This window comes from Typopeltis vanoorti, chromosome 7 (genome assembly GCF_054136105.1).
Source record: "Typopeltis vanoorti isolate ZY-2024b chromosome 7, IOZ_Tvanoo_1.0, whole genome shotgun sequence".
Taxonomy (NCBI): domain Eukaryota; kingdom Metazoa; phylum Arthropoda; class Arachnida; order Uropygi; family Thelyphonidae; genus Typopeltis; species Typopeltis vanoorti.
The window spans coordinates 138070240-138091255 of record NC_143555.1 but is presented as its reverse complement, the minus strand read 5'-3'; the positions used below and the strand labels follow the sequence as shown (position 1 = coordinate 138091255).

Sequence of the window (21016 nt, the reverse complement as noted above, 5' to 3'; positions counted from 1 at the left end):
TTCACTTGATTACATTATAAATTAAAGATGCCAAGAAATTATATTCTTAGTTTAATCCTTTATCTAAGTGTAAGCAAAGAAAGTCTGCATGTGAACATGACAGGACAACTTGTACATAGAGGCTAATGACGTCACATCAATTGCCTTAGCATTCCATAATGCAAAGCATACATCCTTTCGAGTGTGTATAATGCTATGTCTTATGTATGGTAGCCCTTATATCCTTTAGTCTCCCATAATGTATAGCATTATGGGAAGGGCCACTGCCCATTCAAATAGGTTGATAACGACAGTACACAAGAGTGATTGCGGGTACAATGGGATGTTGAAATGCATGCACACGAATGCAAAAATATCAGGAATAAGAGAGAGGAGTTTTTGGCATTGGTCAGCTCTATTTGGCCAAAAATTATAGGCATCAGTGAGATTTGGTTGACAGAAAATGATATAGTTATAGGGATGGAATGCAAAGGACATTGAATTTTCAGGGAGGATAGAGGAAATATTCCCCCCTGGGGGGGAATGATTCAATTCAGGTTGTCTGGTATGAGATAGAGGCCAAAAGGGCAAAATATGCTATTGGGTGCTGTTATAGACCAGGGGGCACATAGGAAGATGTAGATACCATGCACTGGCAGATTAGCACAACGAGTGCAGACTGAACAATCATTATGGGAGAAAAGGGGGAGAATGGCAAGATCAAACACATCAAATGCTTCAAAAAGCATACAGTGATGAATGCTTATCCCGTACTCAAGTTTCCGAGTGGTTTAAGCAATTTCAAAGTGGTTGTGAGAAGCTTGAGGACGACGAAAAGCTGGGCCATGCAGACTGAACGAAGTTAACATCCAAAAAGTGCGTGATTTCATCAAAGAAAACCCGAAATCGTCCATGAGATTGATTGAAGATGAATTGGGGATTCCAAAATCAACTGTGCACAACATTTTGACCGACAGTTTGGGCCTTCGTAAATTCAATTCGCAATTTGTTCTCCACAAGTTGACCGACAACTAAAAAATGTATCGAATTGAACACTACAAGGACTTCATTAAAACTGCTCGTAAGGACTTAAATTTCCTTGAAATAATTGTTACTGGTGATGAAACATGGTGTTTTGAGTATGAGCCTGAAAAAAAGTGCCAGAGTGCTGAGTGGAGACCACCAGAAGAGGGGCATCCGAAAAAAAAAAAGTAGCTTGGAGAAGTCAAAAGTAAAGACAATGCTGATTTGTTTCTATGATTCAAAGGCATTATCCACAAAGAATTCGTTCTGCCTGGCCAAACAGTCAATGGTGAGTTTTATCTCAAAGTTTTGAAGCGAATGATAGCGAAAATTCGTCACATACGGTGAATATCGTGATGCAGGCAGCTGGTTACTTTTGCATGATAATGCACCATCTCATCGTTCATACATTGTGAGACAGTTTTTTTTAACAAAAACCAAATTTATGTGTTGGATCACTCACCGTATTCACCTGATTTAGCACCCTGTGACTTTTTTCTCTTCCCCCGACTTCATTTGCCAATGAAAGGAAAGCAATACGACACCATTGAAAATGTTCAAGTGGCAGTAACCACGATTCTCAACAGTATTCCAAAAACCGATATAAAAACTCAATTAACAAATTAATTGACCATGCCAAATGCTGTATCAAAGCTGAGGGAGAGTATATTCTTCTTCTTCTTCTTCTGCAGCTTCTCCCACTTAAGTGGGGTCACTGTTTGTTATGAGTCTCCTCCACACCTTCCTGTCTTGGGCTGTCACCACATCCAAGTTCTTCATCTTCAAGTCCTCTTCTACCAGCTCCCTCCATCTCTTCTTTGGCCGCCCACGCTTCCGCCTTCCTTGCACATCCATCTGCATGACCCTTCTTCCCACATATTCGTCCTCCCTCCTCATCACATGACCAAACCATCTCAACCTTGCCTCCTGTATTTTCGCTCCTAAGTTCGTAACTTTCACTGTTCCCCTGACAGTCATTTCTCAGATGATCCTTTCTGGTCACACCGCACATCCACCTAAGCATTCTCATCTCTGCTACTTCCATCCTGCTAATGTTATTTTTCCTCAGGGCCACAGTTTCTATAGCATATGTCATAGCTGGCCTCACTACTGTCCTATAAATTTTGCCTTTCAGATTGATCGGCACCTTCTTATCACATAACACTCCAGCCATCTCCCTCCAGTTCCTCCAACCTGCTTGTATCCTGCATCCCACTTCCTTCTCACCTCCTCCATCTTCTTCCACTGTCGAACCTAAGTATCTAAAGTCTCTCACCTTCCTGATGACATTTCCTTCCAGCTCCAGGTCTGTCTCCTGGCCACCGCCCACTGCGCAACACATATACTCTGTCTTACTTCTGCTCAGTCTCATACCTCTCTCTTCCAGTACTTTTCTCCATCTTTCCAGTTTAGTTTCCGCTTCTTCTCTTGAATCTACACACAGCAAGATGTCATCTGCATACAACATTGTCCAAGGCGCATCTTCTCTCACCTCCTCTGTTACCACCTCCATCACAATATTAAACAGAAACGGACTTAATGCTGACCCTTGATGCAAGCCAACTGTTACTTGAAAACTTTCTGTCTGTCCCAAACAGGTCCGAACACTTGTCTTCATATTTCTGTACATTTCCTGCACCAACCTGACATATTTCTCCGGCACCTTCTTCTCCCTCAGACACCTCCAGACTTCTTGCCTTGGCACTCTATCGTATGCTTTCTCCAGATCAATAAATACCAGATATAGCTCCCTTTGTTTCTCTCGATATTTTTCCATCATCTGTCGTAACCCAAAGATAGCATCTGTTGTTGATCTACCAGGCATGAAGCCAAATTGTTCCTTTGCAATCTCCACCTCCTCCCTCAATCTACCATCAAGAACCCTTTCTAGGATCTTCATTGTGTGGGACATCAACTTTATTCCTCTGTAATTTTTACAATCTTGTGCATCCCCTTTACCCTTGTAGATGGGAACAAGAGTACTCTCCCTCCATTCCTCGGGTATATTTTCCTGTTGGCAAACTTTCATGAACAGGTCCCACAGCAGGTCAATTCCCTCTTCCCCCAGTGCCTTCCATGCCTCCACTGGAATTCTGTCGGGGCCCACCGCTTTCATGGCCTCTGTCACTTCCATTCTACTGATGTTCTTTTGAGGGAGAGTATATTGATTGAAATAAATGATTTGAATAATTATAATTGGCCTCTGTCTTATTTTCTATCAAAAGTTTGGTTTCTTTTTGGACTGAAGGTGTATTATTTTTTTTTTGTTATATAGAGTATTTTTTTCTTCAAGGCTCTATCTGTCACTTGCAACTTATCTTCCTGTTTTTTAATCATTGCCCATGTTTCACTTCTATAGATAAAACTAGAATAATGCACATATTAAATAGCTTTCTTTTTTGAGCATGCAAGTAAAGCTACTAAATCTCCTAACAGATCACCTTTAGGCAGCAAAAAGTGTGATTCTTCTATTAGCGTCTTTATCGTATTTTTCCTTACAGCTAAGGAAAATTGCCTCAGGTAAATATAGTCATTCACAATTTCAATAGAATTATTTGCTAATTTTAATTAAATTTGATCTGAATTTCTCAAAATTTTGTTTTAGTTTTATTTAATATTTAAACCTTTTTTTTTTTCTTGCTTTCTCTGTCAAGGTCATTGAGTATTTTTTGATCCTCTTTATTTTTTAACTAACAGAACAATGCCATGTTTAAAACATAAATGATTTAGATTTCTTCAATTCATGCTAATTCCATAGTTTTCCCATAGTGCATTCCTAAAAACTTCTTCCAAAGTAACAGAAACAATTTGGATGATAACAGATCTTCACAAATTTCTCAATGTTGAATTTCTTTTCCTTAGGTACTTTATACTTGCTGTTGAGTTGAGTTATATATAGTTTCTAAATATCAGATGTATTTTCCTGGGATGGCTTTATATTTGTTTCAAGCTGTTTATTATTTCTGGCTGATATAAAGAATCAAATACTTTCTCAAGATGACGTTCATTCACTTTTTCTATTATCTGGGTAATGGTGTTCATAAGATCAAGTGTTGGAAATCTTGCTATGAAATCTTATTCATGTGGCTGTGCATCATTCAAAAATCTTGTGATTCTATTCGAATGCAGAAATAACTGATGGGTTAATAGTTATTGATATCATCTGTTACCTTTTTTATGTAACAAGATAATCATTAATTTATACCACTGCTATGGAATTTTTCTGTAATTAAAATATTGAACATATCCATTATGACTTCAAGAAATTGTCAGTTTCTGGATTTTGTGTTCTAATATATCATTGTATCCAGGACTTTTTATCCTCAAGGGCTCACTTTAGTTGAGTACAGGAGTGGTGAACCTGAGGTACTTGATACTGGACCATGCCTTATTTCATGTAATATATATCTGTTATATTATTATTATTACTAAGAGAGTCAGGGACTCATCAAGGGAGGCCACATACTACATGCACCAGCTATCATACATACTTATTCTTGAATTTATTCACACTTCTTGCATTCACAACATCCAATGGCAATCCATTCCGATCACGCACCACCCTATGAGAGAAAAATCTAGCCCTCATCCCCTTCTTAGCGGCATTCATTCTCAGCTTCCAAGGATGCTCTCTTGTCCTTTCCCCACCTTCCATAAATTGAAATCCTGTATGACCATTTCAGAAGTTTGTAAGTCTCAATCATATCACCCCGTCTTTCTCCTGTTTGCTAGTGTCTGCAGTCTACAAATTCTCAATCTGACTTCATAATCTATTCCATAATCCTCATATCATTTTTAATGCTCTTCTTTGCACTCTCCCCACTGTATCAGAATCACAGCGGAAACCAGGAGACCAAACCTCTGCACACTAGCCCAGGCGAGGTCTTATCAAAGTCTTGTAAAGAGGCAAAATTACATCCTTGTTTTAATATGTACAATTTTTTTTTTGCATTGCAATTACCTTTTGAGTTGTATTTGCAATCTTTGCTACATGGCCCCTGAACTTCAACTTCCTCTCTGCTAACACTCCAAGATCCCTAGCCTCATCAGTTTCTTCAAGCATAATCCCATCAATATAACATGACATTGGATATCTAATCATGCCGAAGTGCATGACTTTACATTTACTGACATCGAACTGACATCCATTTCCTCATGCCCACAGTTCCAGCCTGTTCAAATCATTCTGCAAGTACTGCATATCAGCAGCATTCCTGATTACCCTACCTATCTTTGCATCATCAGCAAACAGCTGTATGTCACTTGTCACATCCTTCCTAATATCGTTAATGTATAGATTGAATAACAGTAGACCAAGCACTGATCCTTGTGGTACACCACTGGTTACCTTAAATCTTGCAGACTCACATCCCCCATATACCACTTTTTGATATCTGTCAGTCAGCCATCCTCTTATCCATGCCAATAGTTTATAATCCAAACCCATATTCTCCAATTTATGCAACAGTATTCCATGCTGTATTTTGTCAAAAGCCTTAGCAAAATCCAATAGTATTATTACTATTATTACTCCATGACACCTCCAGGAAGTCCAAGGACTCATTATGGGAGGGCACACTACTCTGCTTTGCTAAATACATCTCTTCCTCTCTACTACTACTTAATTTTCCAACTACTGCACTATTACCATCAACGGCATCTATCGTCCATCATCACCCACAACAGTATTTTTTGTCTACAAATTGCGTGTGCCCTGAAGGGTGATTTGTCTGTATCATGTTCCCCTTGTACATAAAAAGTCCTTGTACAGGACTTTTTATCCTCAAGGGCTCGCTTTAGTTGAGTATAGGAGTGGTGAACCTGAGGTACCTGATACTGGACAACGCCTTATTTCATGTAATATATATCTGTTATATTATCTGTAGACTGGTCCCTACTCTTCTTTCTTTCTTTCTTTCCTTCTCGCTACCCTCCACCCCCATCTTTCCTATTTTCCTTTTCTTCATCTTTTGAAGTAGGAGTCTACCTTCTCTCCTAGGTATTTGCCTTATACAGAAGGCTAAACAAAGCAAAGGCAAGTCACTTCTGTAATATATATTTTGCCAAGGAAATCTTATTTATTTAAGCTTAAGTTATCATGATATAGTGCTGGAAGATGGGACACTCAGATTGGAAGAAACTGAAATGGCTAGTGGGAAAGAGCGGAGAGGAACTTCCAATAAAGTTAACAAGAATGATGAAGCTGGATCAAAGGCTTTTGGAAGTTCAACTTCTGATAATCTCAGAAGAAGATGCCTCTACTTTACTGATTTACAAAAAATTGGAACATGGAATGTAAGAAGCACATATCAAGGAAAACTGGAACTGGTAAAGAAAGAATGAGAACTCACTCGAGTTAAGATTTTAGGAATTAGTGAACTGAAATTGGCAGGAATGGGTCACTTTGATACCGATGATTTCATGACTCTGGACATGGAAGCCTTCGAAGAAATGGAGTAGCATTCATAGTTAGAAGAGAATACAGAAAACGCATTTTGGGTTACGACCCAGCGTGTGATTCTAATCAGAATACAGGCATATCCAGTGAATGTTACATTCATACAGGTGTATGCACCCACTACAGATTCAAATGAAGATGAGTTCAAAGAATTTCACAATAGCATGCAACTAGTATACAGGTATCCCTTGATTAATGTGATTAATTAATCCCTGGATGTTACCGTGTATATCAAAATCGCGTTAATCAAATATAATAATCAATGGTAAAAATTACAATTCGTACATGATAGATTACTGTATTAATAATTCGTTTTATATGGTACTCTTTTAGGAAAGATAAAAAATGAATGCAAAGTAAATGTTTAATAAATGTTTGTACCTACATTAATTACTGCAATCTCTTATCAAAAAAAGTTATCAAAGAGTTGTTTGAACAGTTTTAGTTTTTTCCTATCAGCATAAGTTCTATGATAATAAGCAAAATGACTCTCTAGACTTTGGCAAACAAGTTAAGCTTGTTCTAAACTACGAAATATTCCATACTGTTCTTTGATTGTTATCTCCTTTGGAAGCTCATCTTCACATTCTATTTGTTCATTGTCTTCATATGCATGTTGTTGTTCAATTTCAAGAAGATCGTTGTCACTGAAATCTTTTCAATTTGAATCTAATAATTCTTTAATATCTTCTGCATCAACACCATCAAAACCAATGTCTTCACCAATTGCAACAATTTCTTCAACGACATTGTTCACAGGATTTTGAAAATCGTCTAAGTCACTACTGCCTTTGAGAATGTCTTTTTAAGAAAATATGCTTTGAAAGTTGCAATGACATCCATGTCCATGGGTTGCAGCAATGATGTTGTATTTGGTGGAATTTTGGTATATTTAAAGGCGCGCTAATTAAAACCCTTGCCACTTATATCAAGGGATTGTCGCAATTAATTTCGGCGCGTTAATCAAATCTGCATTAAGCAAAACCACGTAAGCAAGGGATACCTGTACAGTGTTGATAAAAAAATAGATTTTCTCTTGATATTAGACGATAATCCTAAACCAAATTTTCTAGAGAAAATTTGGTTTAGGATTAAGGAATGAAGCAGGATGATGGATTTCGTGTTGATAACATTGCTTTATTGCAAACTTGCTTTCAACAACATAAAAGAAGACTGTACACAAAAACTTCACCAACTGGTGAATACAGAAATCAAATAGATTGTATTGTTGCCAGCAGTAGCTGGAGAAGTGCTATCCAAGCAGCAAAAACATTACCTGATGCAGACTATGGGATAGATCATGAATTATTGATAGCTGAAGTTAAATTGAAATTCATTGCTAAGAAGAAACTAAATGACAGTATCAGATTCGATTTAAATCATATAAATGAAGCATTCAGAGTAGAAGTTGTAAAGAAATTACAAAATTGGGAGAAGACAGGAAGAGAATTAGAAGAACTGTGGGAAGAAAGAGAATGTACAGTCACAGAAGCAGCAAAGAGGATTCTAAGGAAAGCCACAAGAAAGAAAGATTGTAAATGGTTATCAGAAGAAGCTATTCAAATAGCAGAGGAAAGAAGAAAAATGAAACTTGACAGAAACAAAGAAAGGGTTAGACAACTTGAGTGCAAATTTTAAGAGTCATGCTTGGAAAGGTAATGACTAAAGATAAGATAAGGATAAAGATAAGATTACAACTTGTAAAAAATAATTCAGGAAAATTATGATGGAAGAAGCACTGAAAAAGAAGATGGAAAGAGTATGTAAAGGATTTGTATAAGAAAGATAATATTGAAGGAGAATTTGAAAGAAGTGAATTTGTTGATGAACACATGATAATGAAAAGTGAAGTGATATCAGCAATGGATCAGCTGCCAAAAGGAAAAGCTCCTGGAGTGTCAGTGTAATTATTGAGAGCAGTTTGGGATGAAGTAGTGAATATATTGGCTGAAATTTGTCAACAAGTTTGGAAGAAAATATACCAGCCTAGAGATTGGATTGGAAAACATCAATATTCATCCCGATTCCTAAAAATCAAATCCCAGAGATTGTGAGAATTATAGAAATCACTTTAATTTGACATGCAAGTAAACTTATGCTGAAAGTGATCTAACAAACGCTGGAGACATGTGTGAACAGAGAAACACCACAAGATGTCATCTCAGTTATTATCAACTCTTCTGATGCTATAACCAAATCCAAAACTCTTGAACCTCTTGTTCCCTCTGTTACATGTTGCCTAAGACATTTGTCCCTCAAGAATTCTAGAAATTCCATTCCCCTATTGCTACACGCATCTTCCTCTCTCCAATTTATACTACTGTAGTTAAAATCTCCCATAACAATCATTCTTCTTGCACTTGCCAAACTTAGCTGTCTAAACATCTCCTGGTCCCCATCCTCTGTGCTCCTGGGTCTGTAGCAACACCCCACTAAATATCCTGTCTTGCCTACCTCTACCTCACACCATATGCTCTCAAAATCATTTGTCTCACTTCCTTCCAAAGCCTCCACTCTTAGAGGACATAGGTCATCACTTATCATAAGCAGTACCCAACCACCATGCTTTCCTCTCCTATCCTGACGAAAAATGCTATACCCAGCGACTTCTATTCCTGTTATTACATTCCCTTCTGTCAACCACGTCTCAGTGATCCCAATAATTTTTGGCCAGGCTGATGCTATCTGTGTCACCAATTCCTCTCCCTTATTCCAGATACTCCTGGCATATAAATGTCATTGTTTCTATACCCAGCATTATCCCTTCTAGACTCCACTGGGCTCAGTGCTACCTGACATCGTCTCCCTTCTCCCAAGTATCCATTCCCACAAGAGGCCACCTCTGCTATCATCCTCCCTGGGACACACTGACTCGTTCAGAACAGCAATCTCTCTAGATGCCTACGTCCTTCCTCATTCAAATGTAAGCGGTCTCTCGCATACAATTCCTCTCTTTCCTCAAACGCACTCCAAGCATCCACATATACCAGTCCTCTCTTGTCACACATTCTCGCTATTATGCCATTCAATATCACCGCTCTGCTGTTCAGTTCATCATTATCATACCTAGGCAACACGCACACTATTTTTCCTCTCTCTGTCTTCTTCCGTACAGCCTCAAGCAAAAATCTCACATTTCTCACTGCCCGACTTACATTACCACTCAAATCATTTGTTCCTACCATCACAATCATCTCATCCAATCTTTCACCTCTCTTAATTGCCATAGCCACCCTTTCTATTGTTCCTCCTGGCAAACATTCCTCACGCATCCTATCTTGAACACCACGGATCATTGAGTCGCCATACATTATACCTCTTACCATTCTCTCTCTCCTATTGTTTCCATTCTCTCCTCTTCTTTCATTCCCATAGGTCTCTCTCATTCCCTCTCTTCTACTACTATTCTCTCTTCTAGCATTCCCATACCTCTCTCTCCTACTGTTTCCATTCTCCCCTTTTCTAGTACTCCCGTACATCTCTCTCATTCCCTCTCTCCTAATGTTTCCATTTTCTCCACTTCTAGCACTTCCATATCCCTCTCTCATTCCGTCTCTCCTACTGTTTCCATCCTCTCGTCTTCTAGCATTCCCATATCTCTCTCTCATTCCATCTCTCCTACTGTTTCCATTCTCTCCTCTTCTAGCATTTTCATATCTCTCATTCCATCTTTCCTACTGTTTCCATTCTCTCCTCTTCCAGCACCCACATACCTCTCACTCATTCCCTCTCTTCTGTTTCCTTTCTCTCCTCTTCTAACACTCCCAAATTTCTCTCTCTCCCCCACTCTGATTCAGCTTGCATTTATCTCTTCCATTCTCCTAATCTTATCTTTCATACTTCTGCTCTCATTCACAAGACATTCCACCTCCTCTTTCAGCTCATCTATCTCCCTCTGCAGGTCAGTCACTCTTAATCTAAATTCACTCTCCCAAACAAAACCATCTCCTAAACTTTCACAGTCACTCACGCCTTCCACACTATCAACTATTATTTTCTCATTCATATATATATTTTTTTCATTCTCTCCTATCACACTACTTGTCTTCCTACATTCATTCCCCGTTCCTGCAGCAACAAGGTCGGATATTGATAATTCGACACTCATTTCCTCTTACTGCCTGCATTTTGCACACATACGCTCTCCGCTCTCTTTAACAAGCCACATATCTAATTCCCGAGATGCATACTTGCCGCAAGTACTGCATGCCACAAAGTCCCTTATGATATTTCTTATAATAGAGTTCTTAAATGGCGGAGGACTTGGCAATATGCCACTTGCAACTGCAGCTGAATCTGCTATCATTCCTTACTGCCGAGTAGCGTAATCGTTAATTATTCAATTAATAAATTCCGTTATATAAATAGAAAAAAAAAGCACAAACAATTACAAGCAAAACAAAACATTTAAGTATACTAAATAAAATGAAATATAACTAAATACAGTAATGAAAACTTAGCTTCATTTTGTCTTCCACCATTATGCATTCGATTCTGATGGTAACCAAAATATATTATATCGCGACAGCAACTAACTTCCAAAAAACAACCACTGAAGTATACTCGTATTCAGAGAAACAATTTAGCACTCAAAAACTGGGAAAAAATGAACTATTCACTGATTAAAAATCACTTTCTTCTCAATCTAAACACCAGAGGTCATTAAAAAAAAAACACACTACATCAAAGCTTGAGTCCTGTTATTATCATTATCTATTAGGTTACAAAGTTAAATTAAGCTGGAGAGTAACATGCTCATAAAGAAAATAATAGATTGGAGTTTAATTAAGAGATTGGCACACCCTGGAGTTTATTGCAATAGATGCAATAAACTCCAGGGTGTGCCAATGGGGAGAGAGGATCACTAGAGGTGTTGAATATGTTTTTTTAATTTTAAAGGTGGTTTAAAAGTGGCATTAAGATTATAATGATGTAGGATTCTATTAATTTTTTCTGATAACCCTTTAATGTATGGGATGGTTATGTTTTCACTGTAATCTATATTACTTTTCGATGAAATTTTATGAAGAACTTTATTAATAGTATTTTTGCTATATTCGTTATTTATAAATGTATTGCTAATCATTTTTAATCCTTGTTTAAGAGCTTGTTCATTAGAGCATATTGTTATAGCTCTGTTTTTGAGGGTGTTGATGACTCCAAATTTTTGCGAAGGGTGGTGATATGAGTTAGCATGTATATATTGGCCGGTGTGTGTGTAGGCTTGCGGTAAACAGTGAAGGATAGACTGCTTGAGGGAAGATGTGTGATTAGTGTATCCAGGAACAGGAGCGAGTTCTGATTTTCAATTTCAAAAGTAAATTGTATCTGCTTATGTTGTTTGTTCAGGTGGCTAAGGAATGTGTTTAATGTTTGGCGGCCATGTGGCCAGATAACAAAATACATCATCAACGTATCTAAGCTAAACTGTAGGTTTTAGAGTAAAGGAATCAAGAGCACATTGCCCAAAAGCTTCCAAATAAAAATTAGCAATTGGTGTGTGTGTGGGGGGGGGGAGATAGCAGTGAGCCTATGGCCATACCTTCTTTTTGTACGTAAAATTTATTTTGCCACACGAAGTAACTAGAATGTAGTATGTGGACAAAGAGAGCCATAATATCGGGTGGAACATTCCCTCAACTATTGGCTAATAGTTGAGGGAATAGACAGTCCTAATTATCACCTAGCCAAGAAATTAGCATCAACACTCAAAGAGTTGATAGGTCATTCCTCCTCCTATATAAAGAACACACAAACACTTCATAAACAAAATTAAAAACATAACACTCAGCAAAGATGATTTATTAGTCAGTTTTGACGTTTCTGCCCATTTCACAAATGTCCCAATCAATGACATAATTCTTCTTCTACAGAACAAATTTCTGCCCGATCAATGAATTGATCTCAAGATCAATGAATAAAAATGACAGAAGATATATTAACAAGAGAGATATAGCTCTGCTAAGCACTTCTTTTAGGAACTGGAGACTGCAGCCAAACCTAAGTAAAATAGAGGTGTCTTATTTTCACCTCTGCCATAAACAGGCTCACAAGAAACTCAAAACTGACACAAGAAGTTAGACATTAAGGTACAGCCCAAATCCCAAACCTCAAACCCAGGGCCCTCATGTTGTGTTGGTATCTTACAATACTTGTTGCTAAGCTGGCATCCTGAAACAACATCATTCAGAAGATTTCCAGCACATCACGGGGGAATCCTGGCAGAGGTGCTCTGGACTGCACCAAGTGGAACTTGGTGAATGTCCTTGCTTTATATTGTGCACCTGTGTGAACAACACACACACACGCACAGACACACACACACACACCTCTAAGGTTGATACCCAACTCAACACCAGCTAAGAATTGTTACAGGAACAGTGAAACCGATCCCACTATGCTGGGTCTCAGTTTTGAGCAATATTGTTCCACGACATCTATTGCAGGAAGCAATTCCTTCAAAGAGAATATTCAATAATCATGAACATCCCACAACTCCCAATCCACATGTATTTGAAAATGGCAGGATGTGGTAGACTCAGATCTCATCATCTCCCCTTGGAAATTACAAAACAGCTGATCAACGAGGGATTTAATATTTCCGATTCTTGGAAAGAAGAATGAAACAATATGAAGACCATGTCTGATAAAGAGGTTGCAAAGGATCCAAGTAGTTGACCATCTGGCTTTGATCTCCCTCACTGCTTCTGGTGAACACTTAACTGTCTTCAAAGTGGATTAGGTAGGAGCATGACATGGTTGCACTCTTTGAGGAATCATTCTGACTCTAGATTGTGACTGCAGTGCATTCAGACAATGACTCACATCATGTATGAGCATTCCCTAATAAGCTCATCAGACCTAGTTGAGCATATCAACAAAGGCAGTTGAGTAGCTGATGAATTTTGACATATATTTATGATTAAAATGGTGACACACTATGCAACTATGTGTAATGATTTATTCTAATATTTACATATTTTGTTCCTTAAGATTGCTTTTAATTTTAATTGTTAAAATTCATTTCTTAATGTTAAAGATACCAAGCTATTTTAAACTTGGTTTTACTCCATTTCCCAATTAATGTAAAGCACAGAGATGTGCTTTGCATTAAAGGTAAATATTAAGATTAGTGATCAGAGTTTATTCTATTTTTACCATGAGTTGCCTTGGTTTTGCACTACGTGCAGGATCAGCTAGACTTGCAACACTTGCAGGTGCAAACTTGACTTGTTTGTCTGTTTGCTTACTTGGGAAATGGAGTAAAACCAGGTTTAAAATAGCTTGGTATCTTTAACATGTTTATTTATATATATATAATACAGTGTTCATATATATTTTTAACAATTAGTTTAGTAGTTACTTGTCAGTAAGGAATGATGGCGGATGCAGCTGCAATCACAAATGGCATATCACCAAGTCCTCCGCCATTTAAGAACTCTATTATACGTAACATAATAAAGGACTTTGTGGCATGCAGTGTTTGCAATATGTATGCTTCCTGGAAGTTGGATATATGGGGGGTGAGAGAAGGGGAAGAGCGTATATGTGGAAAATGCAGGCAGTGGGAGGAAATCAATGAATTAGATATTTCGATAACTGACCTAGTTGCTTCAGGGACTGGAAAAGAATGTCAGGAGACGAGTAGTGTGATAGGAGAGAATGACAAGCAAAATATGAATTAGAAAATCAGAGTCGGGAGTGTGGAAGGCTTGAATGACTGTGAAGTTTAAGGAGATGGTTTTGATTGGGTAAATGAATGGCGAGTAAGAGTGACTAACTTGCAGAGAGGGACAGATGAGCTGAAAGAGGAGGTGGAATGTCTTATGAATGAGATGAGAAGTATGAAAAATGAGATTAGGAGAATGGAAGGGATGTATGCAAGGCGAATCAGAGTAAGAGTGAGAGAAAGTTTTGGGAATGATAGAAGAAGAAAGTATAGAAACAGTAGAAGAGGGAATGAGAGAGAGGTATGGGAATGATAGAAGAGGAGAGAATAGGATAAGTGGAAGAGAGGGAATGAGAGAGAGTTACGGGAATGATAGAAGAGGAGAGAATAGGATAAGTGGAAGAGAGGGAATGAAAGAGAGGTGTGGGAATGATAGAAGAGGAGAGAATAGGATAAGTGGAAGAGAGGGAATGAGAGAGAGTTACGGGAATGATAGAAGAGGAGCGAATAGGATAAGTGGAAGAGAGGGAATGAAAGAGAGGTATGGGAATGATAGAAAAGGAGAGAATAGAAACAGTAGGAGAGGGGGAATGAGAAGAATGCGAAGGAGCAGAACCAGGGATAGAGTGATGTCAGGAAGGCAGGTAAGTAGTGGAACACAGAGAGAAAATGTTTGAGGAGAGAGAGTGAGGAATGCAGGGAAGCAATCGAGGAACAGGGTGGTAAGAGGTGTAATGTATCAGAACTCAATGATCCATGATGTGCAAGATAGGATGCATGGGGAGTGTTTGCTAGGAGGAATGATAGAAAAAACTGGATATGGCAATTAAAAGGGTTGAAATGGTGGATGAGATGATTATAATGGTAGGAACAAATGACTTGAGAGGAAATGTAAATTGGTCAGCGAGAGATATGAGATTCTTGCTTGAGGTAGTACGAAAGAAGACACAGAGAGGAAAGATAGTGTGCATGCTGCCTAGGAATGATAGTGATGAGCTGAGCAGAAGAGCAGTAATATTGAATAACATAATAGCTAGAATGTGTCAGAAGAGAGGATTGGAATAAGTGGATGCTTGGAGGGCGTTTGAGAACAGAGAGGAATTGTAAGCGAGGGACCGCTTGCATTTCAATGAGGAAGGACATAGGCATCTTGAGAGATTGCTGTTCTGAAAGAGTGGGTGTGTCAATACAGGGAAACTAGAATGCCCAAGGTGGATGGTAGCATGGGTGGCCTCTTGTGGGAATGGGTACTTGGGAGAAGGGGACGACATCAGTGGAGTCTAGAGGGGATAATGCATATAGAAACAGTGGCATTTTTATGCTTTATACTAATGCCAAAAGTATCCGGAATAAAGGAGAGGAATTGGTGGCGCTGACAGCATCAGCCTGGCCAAAGATTATTGGGATCACTGAGACGTGGTTAACAGAAGAGTATATAATAACAGGAATAGAAGTAGCAGGGTACAGCATTTTTCGGCAGGATAGGAAGGGAAAATGTGGTGGTGGAGTACTGCTTATGATAAGTGACGACTTATGTCCTCTAAGAGTGGACGCTTCGGAAGGCAGTGACACTAATAATTTTCAAAGCATATGGTGTCAGGTAGAGATGGGCAAGATGGGATATTTAGTAGGGTATTGCTACAAATCAAGGAGCACACAGGGTGAAGACCAGGAGATGTTTAGCCAGTTGAGCTTGGCAAGTGCAAGAAGAATGATTGTTATAGGAAATTTTAACTACAGCAGTATAAATTGGGGAGAGAAAGATGCATGTGGCAATAAGGGAATGGAATTTCTAGAATTCGTGAAGGACAAATATCTTAGGCAACATGTAATAGAGGGAACAAAACGTTCAAGAGTTTTGGATTTGGTCATAGCATCAGAAGAGTTGATAATAACTGAGATGACATCTCTCCCACACGTTAGAGAGTGACCATGTGGTTTTGACTTGGAGGATGAATAGACATTATTATTATTATTATTATTACCACGGGCTACTCCAGGAGTCCTTAGACTCATCGAGGGAGGCCTTAAACATCATGTTCACACAGCTGTTCAATATTCTCACAGTATCTATCATACCTTGCCTTGAACTCGCTCACTGTCATAGCACCCACAACAGACTCTGGCAGCTTATTCCACTCATTTACCACTCTAAAAGTAAAGAACCAAGCTCTAACACCCCTGCTAGCCACGCTCTTGCCCAGCTTCCATGGGTGTCCCCTAGTTCTCCCACCACCAGTCCTGATCTCAAAAATATTATCTGAATTAATCCTATAGAATCCTTTTAGCAATTTGAATGTCTCAATCATATCTCCCCTTTTCTACCTATCAACTAGTTTCTGCAACATACAAATCTTCAACCTGTTCTCATATGGTTCATTCCATAGACCTGCTATCATCTTAGTCACTCGCCTCTGGATCCTCTCAACCTCCTCCCCATCAAGAAGGAACCGAGGTGGCCAAATCTGGGCACAGTAGTCGAGATGAGGTCTTATCAGGGCTCGGTACAGAGGTACAATAACTTGTTTTTCTCTGCTCGTCAATGTATTTTTCAACAACCAAGTGAGTTGATGAGCTGATTTAGCTACTTTCGCAATGTGCCCCCTAAACTTCATCTCCCTATCCACCAACACTCCCAAGTCCCTGGCCTCATCAATCTCTTGGAGTACAGTTCCACCAATGTGGTATACTGCTGCTAATCTTTTCACTCCGAAATGCATAACCTTACATTTTGTCACATTAAATTGACATTCATTCTCCTTAGTCCAGAACTCCAATCTATCTAAGTCATCTTGCAAGACTTTGACATCTTCTGCATTCACTATCGCCCTACCCAACTTTGCATCATCAGCGAACAAATGAACTGTCCCACTTAGACCCTTCCCTATATCGTTAATGAACAGATTAAACAGCGGTGGTCCAAGAACAGAACCCTGTGGCACACCACTAGTCACAGGCCGTTTTTTGGACTCTACTCCTGAATAAACTACTCTTTGATATCTCTCCATCAACCACCCAGCTATCCATCTCACCAACCCTATATCCATTCCCATATGTTGTAGTTTACGGATTAGAATTCCATGTGGTATCCTGTCAAATGCCTTTGCCAGGTCCAGCAGTATCACTGTAAACCCATTTCCCTTATCCAGTTCAGCCGTCACCTTGTTATAAAACTTAAGCAAGTTACTGAGGCATGATCTACCCTTCACAAAGCCATGCTGTTCTCTGTACAGTATCTCATTTTCATCAATGCATTCCTGTATTTTTCCCTTGACTACTTTCTCCAAGATCTTGACAACGACTCCTGATATGCTGATCAGTCGGTAACTTGCAACCATAGTCTTGGATCCTCCTTTATGCAGTGAAACTATTTTCCCCTCTTTCCACGCCTTCGGGACTAAGCCAGACCTGAGACTCAGATTAAACAACATGGTCAAGGGCACTGATAATTCATTAGCCGCTTCATGCAAGACCCGTGCCGGTATACCATCCAATCCCACAGATGTATTCACATTAAGGTTCTGTAATAGACTATTCACCTCCACTTCATTCATCACAATTCCCATATAAACTAATGGTTCCTTCATTTTTTCAACGTCACCACCTGGATGATATACTTTTGCAAAGTGCGCGCTCAGTAACTCCACTATATCGACTGGTTCAGTGAACTCTTTACCATCGTCATTCCTTAAAATCATTTTGCCATGTACAGTTTTTTTCTTGCTTGCAGCATATTGAAAGAACTGTTTGGGATTCTCTTTTGCTTGCATAGCTAGTTTCCTTTCATAATCGGCTTTTGCTGTTTTTACCACACTAGTTACCCTTCTGGCCTGTACTTTATACCGTTCGTGAGCCTGCAGGTCACCCCCTTTCTTTAAATTCCCTCCATAGTTGTTTCTTTTTTTGCAGCTCAAGCTTAATGGTGTTATTCATCCATTTAACCCCTCCTTGTTTCACTATTCGAACCTTAGGTATACAATCAGCCATAACCTCCTGTAAATGCTCTTTGATCACTTCCCATGCTCTATCAACGTCCAGCCCTTCCAGTTGTACATGCCATGGCACTGATCCAAGCAATCTCCTAAGCTTGTCATACTTGCCAGCACGGTAATTCCACATATACCCTGTCTTAATCACAAATTTCACACCTTTAGCCACCTCCCAGGTCAAGACATTATGATCACTCTCACCAATAGGTGGCAACATGGTCATATTCATTACAGTCAAATTCTCAGATACTATTACCAGGTCAAGCACTCTCACACCCCTAGTATTTTCAATTACATGCTGTTTCAGATAGTTATCCCTTAATAATTGAATAAAATCCATTTCCTTCCTCACATGTGTCCTCTCCTCCTTCCAATCAATGTTACCATAGTTGAAATCCCCCATAATAATTACCCTCCTTCCACTCATTTCATCAATTTGTTTATGCATACCATCTCCACCATCTATTCCATCACCTGGTCTATAGCAGCACCCAACTGTATATTTTATTCTGCCAGTATCAATCTCACACCAAATAGCTTCAAATGAGCTTCTTTCACTATCCTGCAATACTTCAATTCTCCTTGGCTGCAGTTCATCAGCTATCATCAATAACACCCCTCCCCCAATTTTAATTCTCTCTGTCCCTCCTAAACATACTATAACCTACACATTCTATCCCACTAACTATATCATCTTCCGTCAGCCATGTTTCACTAATGCCAATAACCTGTGGTCAGGAAGAGCCAATCAAGGCCAAAAATTCTTCCTTCTTGTTCCTAATACTCCTGGCATTAGTATACATGAATTGCAGTGTTCCCTTTGTCCCACCCCTATCTTGATGCGTTATTCTAAATATCCCATTCCCATTTTTTGTCCTTATCGCTGGCTCAGGTACATTATATACATTTTTACACTCAACTGTCTCACTGATGTCTGGATATCCACTTCCCCCCCTCCTTGGTAGTTCTAGTTTCCCTGGTTCTGCACATCCATTTTCACTTCATTCAACAACACTTTTTCCAGTCTCCACACACCAAGTCCATTCAAATGCAGGCCATCCATCTTGTATAAGTCCTTTCGCCCATCAAACTCATTCCACACGTCCACAAATTCCACACCACACCGTCCGCATAACCTGCGCATAATATCATTTGCGATTATGGCCCTCCTTCTAAACTCCTCTCTGTCATACCGTGGTAACAGACTCACCATTCTAACTCTGTCACTCTTTTCTTTCGCTACCTTTAACAATACTTTCAAGTCCTCTCTCATAAAAAATTTATCACCTTTCAATTCATTCGTACCAGCCACAATTGTTATTTCTTTCACCCTCTGTTTTTGCACTCTAATGCTCTCACTTACATCCTTAAATTTCACACCCGGTAAGTACGATTTAGTTACACTCCCATCTATTACTCCTCTTAATAACGAGTCACCATACAACACTCTCTCCTTCATTTCGGAAACTCGCCCACGCTGTTTATTTACGTTAGCCGAATCACTCTGGAAAGAGTTTTGCAGGTGCTCTAATTGCCGCTGCGCATCTTGTATCACTGCGCGCAGCCTAGCGATCTCACTTCCTACAATTTATTCCTCATTTTTTTTATCATTCAAACCATTTTCTCTTTCTGTATAATTGCTCTCACTCTTTCTTAGATCACCGCTCACATTGCCATCTTGTACACCGCAATTCCCTATCGAGCCACTATTTTCACTTGCATTCTGGCTTTCTTCAACCATAACTGTCTCACAACCTGACACATACTTCGACTCCTCACTTTGCATACACTTTCTACACATTCTCCCACCACTATCACTTTCAATCCATACTCCAGCCTCATTCAGGAATGCATACATTCCACACACATCACATTGGACAAATTCCCTCACATTATAGTTTTTGAACAATGGCGTCGTATTTTTGGACGGCATTATCTTACGTCGCATTGCCGCCATATTCAAATATATGAAACGTATCGTTAAAGACTAAATTAATTTACGGAATTTACACCAAAATCACACAGACACAACAAGCTACCAAATTTAGACAATATTACGTTATGATTTTTAACATATATTCTAATTTCCATTCAAAATTGTACTTAGCTTTTGGGAGCTCCCTGAAAACACAACTGTTCCCCTGGCCCTCTAGCGGCGAACATGACATGCAGGAGTATCAAAAAAGACAGGGACATATGTGCAATTATAAGGCAGGAGATTATAATAGTCTTAGACAACAACTTGGGGAGTTTCATGGAGGGAGGAATTGGAAGGCCAGAATATCATCAGTGCTTGGTAAATTGTGAAGGAATATTTGTTAGAAGCAATAGTAAGCTGTATTCCTCAAGTGAATAAGAGGACACAATTTGGTGTTGTTATGAAATGTTTTCTGTCTTCATAATTTATATTTTACCCTTTTGTATAACCTTGTGTGGCTCCTATGGATATTTCCTTTTTAGAAACTGGCAAATTTATATTTTAACTGTGCCAGCCAGTTTCCTATAACAAGAATGTAATCCAAGTTCAGGGAAATATTCCTAGGTCTACAGGCATATACCTTAATGTAGAATTCACACTTGAGTATATAGATCTTGGTATCTTGCAGTCGTGACCTAAGATCAAACATATATTTATCTAAACTCCTTCCTGCTATTGGTTCTATTTTCACAAGTGGTAGCTTGACACCTCGAAATCAGGCGTGACTCAGGTTTAAGTAACAAAACATGTTTATTAATACTAAAAGACAAGTACATAAATTATGCATCAAATTATTAAGACTTCTAAGTTCCTAGCTAAGTGAATATCGTATGCTGAGCTAGACAAACAGTTCAATACTAATCAAACTCTCTTACATAAGCTGACATGCTAAATCATATAATACTAATGGAAAACAAAAC

General features: G+C 38.9%; 1 protein-coding gene across 1 annotated transcript in view; it reads right to left on the bottom strand.

Moving 5' to 3' along the window:
- Positions 1 to 21016, bottom strand: part of LOC150105113 (disheveled-associated activator of morphogenesis 2-like) — a 575640-nt gene that overhangs the window by 131323 nt on the left and 423301 nt on the right. The gene's annotated exons all lie outside the window — the stretch shown is intronic.